We start from the raw sequence: 6,548 nt of genomic DNA, 5'->3' as shown, positions 1-6,548 counted from the left end.
TTTCTTAACATCATCATTTCGAATGACGTTATATATATTGGGCATCGAAGTGTCCGGTTGCTTTTGTAATTCGGATTTTGGTCCTGCGCAGGATTTATTCTGTCTACTTGAACTGCTTGTAGTGACTTTTAGTACGTTAGCTGATATGTTTTTATACCCTGAACCCAATAAAAATGGGTAAACAGTGTATTATGTATTTGTGCAAATGTATGTAACAGGCAGAAGGAAGCATCTCCGACCCCATAAAGTAAATATATTCTTGATCAGCATCAACAGCCGAGTCGATCTAGCCATGTCCGTCTGCTTATCTGTCCGTCTGTCCGTCCGTCTGTCTGTCCGTCTGTCCGTATGTATGAACGCAAGGATCTCAGAACCTATAAGAGCTAGAGACTTGAAATTTTAGCTGTAGGCGCAGATCGAGTTAGTTTCCGATATTCGATAACTTCCCCCGTTTCCAAGTAATCGATAAAAATCGATATCGAAATCTTATTTTTTGAACAATTTCGGCAAATAATATAAGCTAGAGTCATCAAACTTGACATGTAGCTTCTAGAATAGTATATATGTATATATCAAGTATCTTTCATTTTATACCTATCGCCACCTGCTACCACCAAAAAGCTATAAATCAAGTTAATTATCCAACTTATATTGCCCATCAATTTAAGCCACAATTTATATGCAATTGACTTTTTGAGAATACACAAATATTTCAATAAGATCGGTTAAGAAACACAAAAATTATGTGCGCACGTGTTAGCAGCAAAGCTGCTGCGCAAATTCCAAGAATTTCTGTGTACATGTACACACGCACATTTATGCACGTCTGCTTTGACAGCATGCAATTGCAATGTATTTGTATTGTTTTCAATATGTTTTTTAAAAATGTATGCTATTTTTGATTCAATACAATAAACAAACAATAAAAAAAAAAAAAAACATGTTTTACTTTTTTTTTTTATGTTTATTGCATTGGATTAAAAATAGCATACATTTTTATTACAATACAGTTGGCTTAGGTGATATTTCGCCAAGCCTGGTTGAGTCCTCAGGCTTTATCGTGGACAAACGTCAAAGGCGACTTTTTTGAATAAGGCTGCATCGTCACGTAGGTAGTCGGGGGACTCTGGGGCGTCTACTATGTCGTGGTTGGAGGAAGTCCTTGAGCGATCTTCTCTTGAGCCTCCTGGCTACACACCTCCCAGCGAGGTCTCCTGCTACCCGGTTGCAGTGTCGCTGCTGGTTGGCGAATGCTCCGACTTGGCTGTCTATGGTCACCATTTTGAGCAAGGCAAAATTTCTGACGTACCAGTCAGCACAGGTAATTCGGCGCAAGGCCAAGTTTTGGAGTGTCTGAATCCGTCTTCGATTTGTCCGAGATGCAATGCCCCAAACCTGAATACCGTATCTCCAAGTTGGTACCACCACGACGTTGTAAACTGCCAGTTTGCAGCGAAGTGGCAATGGGCTGTTGGGGCTTAGTAGCCAGTTAGCCTTGGCCATCTTATAGCGGCACTGCTTAAGAAGGCCGTCGATGTGCGCCCGAAAACTAAGCCTCTTATCCAGTACAATTCCTAGATACTTGGCGCTTCTGCCAGGGTGAAGGGGCTACCGTCTATCCAGACTGCTGGAGCCTTGCCACGCCTCAGTGTGTAGTTGACCGCCTGGCACTTCGAGGCATTGAGCTTGAAGTTTCATCTGCGTGTCCAGCTCTCAAGCAAGTGGATGTATTCCTGGGCCCCGTAAGTGGCTTCATACTCGAAGTGAGCGGAGTAAAATATTGTCTCGTCATCGGCAAATGTGGCCATCAAGTATTTGCCTGGGGTGGTAAACTCGTGCAGTTCATCCGGAGTGGGGATTTCTGCCGTGTACAAGCTGTAGAGAAAGGGGCCCAGTACGCTGCCTTGGGGGACATCCGCCTTCATATTGCGGGCAGGGGAGATTGCTGCTCTAACTTTGAGCGCAGAAGTAGAAAGAAGGGGGCGGGAAGACTCATCTGCATTTTCTGGAGCAATCCATCAGTACAGACTCGGTCGAAGGCCTGCTTAACGTCTACAAAGACTATTTTAATTGGTTTTTTCTCATTAAAAGTCAATTATTGGTGGGGCTTTTGAGTAGAGGCGGCAGCAACTAGTGCGGTTAGTTGCGAGTTCGAACCCTGCCAAGGAAACAAATTTTATTTCATTTGAATTTTTCTTTATTACAACTAAAGCAAGCGAGCACAAGCTACTTTTAGTGTTGGAAGAAGAGGGTTCAGAGTATCCCTTAGTCGGGAGCTCCCGACTAGAACCTCTTACTTGTTTAATTCTTTTATTGTGATGCGTGATAATGCATCAGCAACGAAATTGTCTTTGCCCTTGAGATATTCTACAGTAAAGTCATATTCTTCTAAGTCTAATCTCATTTTTGTTAATTTTGAACTTTGATGTACCATCGAAAACAAATATGTCAATGGTCTATGATCTGTTTTGATTTTGAAATGTTGACCATATATATATGGTCGAAAATGTGTTATTGCCCAGTGTATTGCTGCCAACTCTTGTTCGGTTTTGATCTCCATATGTTTGGGTTAAAACTGCTCCGCAGGCTAATTTACTGGCATCGGTTATGATGCAAAATTCTTTGCTAAGATCTGGGTATTTTTGTATAGTAGGTTTCATTAGAGCTTGTTTTAAGTAATCGAATGCTTTTTGGCATTCAATTGTCCATTCGAAAAGAACATTATTTTTACATAATCTGGTTATGTGCCGTCAATAGTCGGCAAAGTATTTAATGAATCGTCTGTAGTAGTTGCAGAATGCAACGAATCTTCTAGCGCTATCAGCGTCCGTAGGGACTGGGTATTTTTCAATGACATCATATTTTTTGTCATCTGGCAAAATACCTTGATCATTTGTGACCTAGAAAAGTCACTTTATACATGAAGAATGTGCATTTTTCTGGATGTAGTTTTAGGTTGTGTTTCCTACACAAGACAAAAACGTTTGTTAAGTTTTTGATCATATGATTTTCGGAACAACCGATGACGATTAAGTCATCCATATACAAGAATGCTTGTGAAGGGTCTAATCCCGAAAATGCTATTGTCATCATCCTTTGAAAAGAATTTGACGCTATTTTTAATCCATATGGTAATCGTATGAAACGATAAGAGCCATTGCTCGTTGAAAAAAACGTAATATTGCTAGATTGTTCTTTTAGTTCTATTTGGTGGAAACCGGACATTAAGTCCAAGCATGAAAAATATTTTCCGGATCTCGGAAATCCCTTTTTTGGAACGAGAAGAATTAGACTGTTATATTCCGATACGGAGGGTTCTACAATTTTATTCGAGATGAGTTTTTCGACTTGCTTATTTACTTCTTCTTTATGAGTATGAGGAATTCTGTAATTTTGTATGTACACTGGCTCAGTATCTTTAGGTCTCAATTCTTGTTTATACAAATTGTTAGTTGTTATTGATTCGGTTTCAAGTCCGAACATGTCAGTATACTTGGTGCAGAGATCTTTTAGTTGTTTTTTAAATAATAAGGGCAAGTTCTTTTGTAATTTTTCCATCACCATTTCCTGGCGATCTTTGCTAATTTCTTGGACTGTTTCATAGTCACTTAGCTTTTCTATTTTAATGTCGTTAAGATTTACTATTTTTATTGAATTTGTTGTATTTATAATTCGAACAAATGTTTGTTGATTATTGGAAATAGTATATCCATTGAATATTATCAATTTCTTGATTCGGAATGAAAATATTGTTCTCTGGCGAAACAATATTGATTTGACGGACTACTTCAGAACGAGCTGGAAGTATTGTGGCATTATTATCACAAGTGTGAATTATTGGTAAATTTATTGGGTAATTTAAATTATTAGGCCGAAGTATTAGAGAATCACATGCTGGTGTGAAATCTAATTGGCAATAATACTTTTTAAAGAAGTCTATACCAATAAAGACATCACTATGTGAAAGTCGTGTAGAATGACATATTTTACGGTATATAATTCTACGAATGCTAAACCTTTTGAAAAAAACTGAACCTTTACCGATTCCAGTTATTTGAGTTGATATATTTGAATTAATGTTTTCAAATGTATCAACATGTTCATTTAATAGAGATATGTCGGCACCAGTATCTAGCAATGGCGTGAATGTTTTGCCTGTTTTTTTCATTATTTATTTTAATAAAATTACTGAGGTGTAGATTCTTTGTGAGTATCTTAAGGGGCTTGCTGTTTTTCCGAGTTAGCCTGAGTAACTCGAACATTGTTATTACTTCGATTATTGCCATTATTGTGGTTGTTGCCTCGTTTGGAATTATTCCTTCCTCGGTTATGACCACGGGCATTACCTCTATAAGGTCCTCTGTTGTTGGTGTTATAATTTTGGTAATTTGGGTTATAATTACCACGATCATTTGGTCTACCTCTTTGGGTGTAATGGTAATTATTACCTCTACCTCTGCCTCTGTGATACAACACAGTACTGGCACTTCCGGTCATTTCAGTGCTGCAATGGATATATTTACTCATGATGTCATTGAAAGTGACGAAGTTTCCTGCTTCCAAGATAATGCGGAGTTTATCATGTTCGCAGTTTTTAATCATAGCAGAAATTGATTCTTTTGTAGAGAATTTTTCTGCATTGTCAGGGCTTAAGCCATCATCAATGTATGCTGCTTCCAGTTGCTTTCGCAAGTTGTCGATTTCAACGGTATATTGTGATGCTGTTTTACCTTTTTGTTTAATGTTAAACAGTTTCGCTTTTAATACGCCAAGTGATTCACCTTTGACGTTTAGTTATTATGGCAGAGATTGTAGTTTCATCTTGTACCTTGTACACAATTGGGCCAGTTATCTTTGATTTGAAAACTTCAACGGCCAAATCTTCTTGGTTGCCTTTTGTTCTCTCAACTATGCGTGGAGCTGTTAGGAACCGATTGAGTGACAGTTTTTAACGTCAAATTCAGGGATAGATGATGAAACTTGTTTCACATATTCCCTATCCAAGGCTACTTGTTGTGCCATTTTGTCGGTTTCCTCGATCGTTTCTGTATCGCTGTTGATTTCTGTTTCTATTAGTGGTTTAGATTTATCTAAGTCGTTAAGCTGGGTTCCATTAAAATCAGCCACTAGAGTTAGATCTACTGGAACATTTTCAATGTTCTGTCTAATACCGATAGCTTTCAATCTTGTATTTAAGGAGTGTATAAATTTGAGATACTGTTTGGAATGCTCTTGTGTGAGCTTATCTTGAAGTTCATTTACTGCCTGTACTATGTTATTATATTGTTTTACCAATATCTGAACATGTTATATTAGTGTTTCGACTTTAATCGGTGTATCTCTATTAACGCATTTGTATGAATTATCAAATTGATCTTTGAAGTTATTAATGGTTTTCGCTAATGTATTCCATTCCATAATATTTTAGGAGTGCTCTATTAATGTAAAGAATTATGATTTTTTATATTCCGTTTAGGTTGATGGCTCTGCTCATGTAACGTTTTTTAATTATTATATTGTGTTTTATGGAAATGGTCAACAAAAATTGACAAACTGATACGATTGTTAAAATGAGCAGTAAGATCCACAAAGATTGTATATCTTCAGTGTGGTCTACGATTTTGACATTATTGACCACGTTGGCCGTATGGTCTTTTTTTTGACTGTCGTCACTGCCAAACCAACCCATATTGGAAAGTCAACAAAATTTATATTTTCTAACTCTGAGAGCAAGTGGAAATAAACTAAAGAAAATCTATCAATGCCCGCCTTTTTTTTTTAATAGAAATTTTTTTTTTTTTAAAAAATGTTTTTTAATTTCTTTGTTTTTGTCATATTTAATAATTTGTCTATGAAAACTGTTCAATAATTGTAAATTTCAATTTTAAACTGATTTAGGAAAAGGAAAAAGTTGTGTTAATTAGGGCATACGGTTGGCTGACAATTTTTATTTATACAATTAATAGTCCAACTGTATGTGTTAGTAAAAAGCCTAACAGATTTTAGTATTTTTCAAGTAGCGTTTTCGCGCATCGGCTTGAATTTGAGTTTATATTTAAGGGCAATTTAGGCATTGGCAGGTTGGCATCCCTTATTGCTGTGCTTAGCACCAGTACGAAGTTGTTTCTCGATGATTTCGAGATTCTTTATTTTGTTCATTTCTCTCCTGGGGCGTTGTCGCTGTCTTGATAAGATCCTGGAGTCTTCTTTGTTGAAGCAGTTTAATCCTTATTCCGCTTCTTTTGGTTTTCTTCTTTTCCTTCTTCTGGTATCTGCTGCTGCTGTCCGGGGCCTATGGGCTCAGGCGGTGCCGGTGCTGGTCATCGCACAGGCTGTCTTTGGTTTACTCGTTCGTGTCATGTGTTAAGCTGCTTCTGTTGTGTTGTTAAATTTGCAATTGTTTTCTCAGTTGTTGTCGTTGATTCACATTTTGTTAGTTGTTGTTGATGTTGTTGCTTGTCACTTTCGACTTATAAAACATGTTTCTCAATGTATATTGCAATTTTCGTTCATATCATTAATCAATCTTTGTTTTGACGCAATCTCAT

The sequence above is a fragment of the Drosophila montana genome, unplaced genomic scaffold (assembly GCF_035044405.1).
Source record: "Drosophila montana isolate Dmon_TW-CO22-7 unplaced genomic scaffold, ASM3504440v1 contig_1033_1, whole genome shotgun sequence".
NCBI classification, from domain to species: Eukaryota; Metazoa; Arthropoda; class Insecta; order Diptera; family Drosophilidae; genus Drosophila; species Drosophila montana.
The sequence above is the reverse complement of the archived record's forward strand: the minus strand, read 5'-3'. Positions refer to the sequence as shown.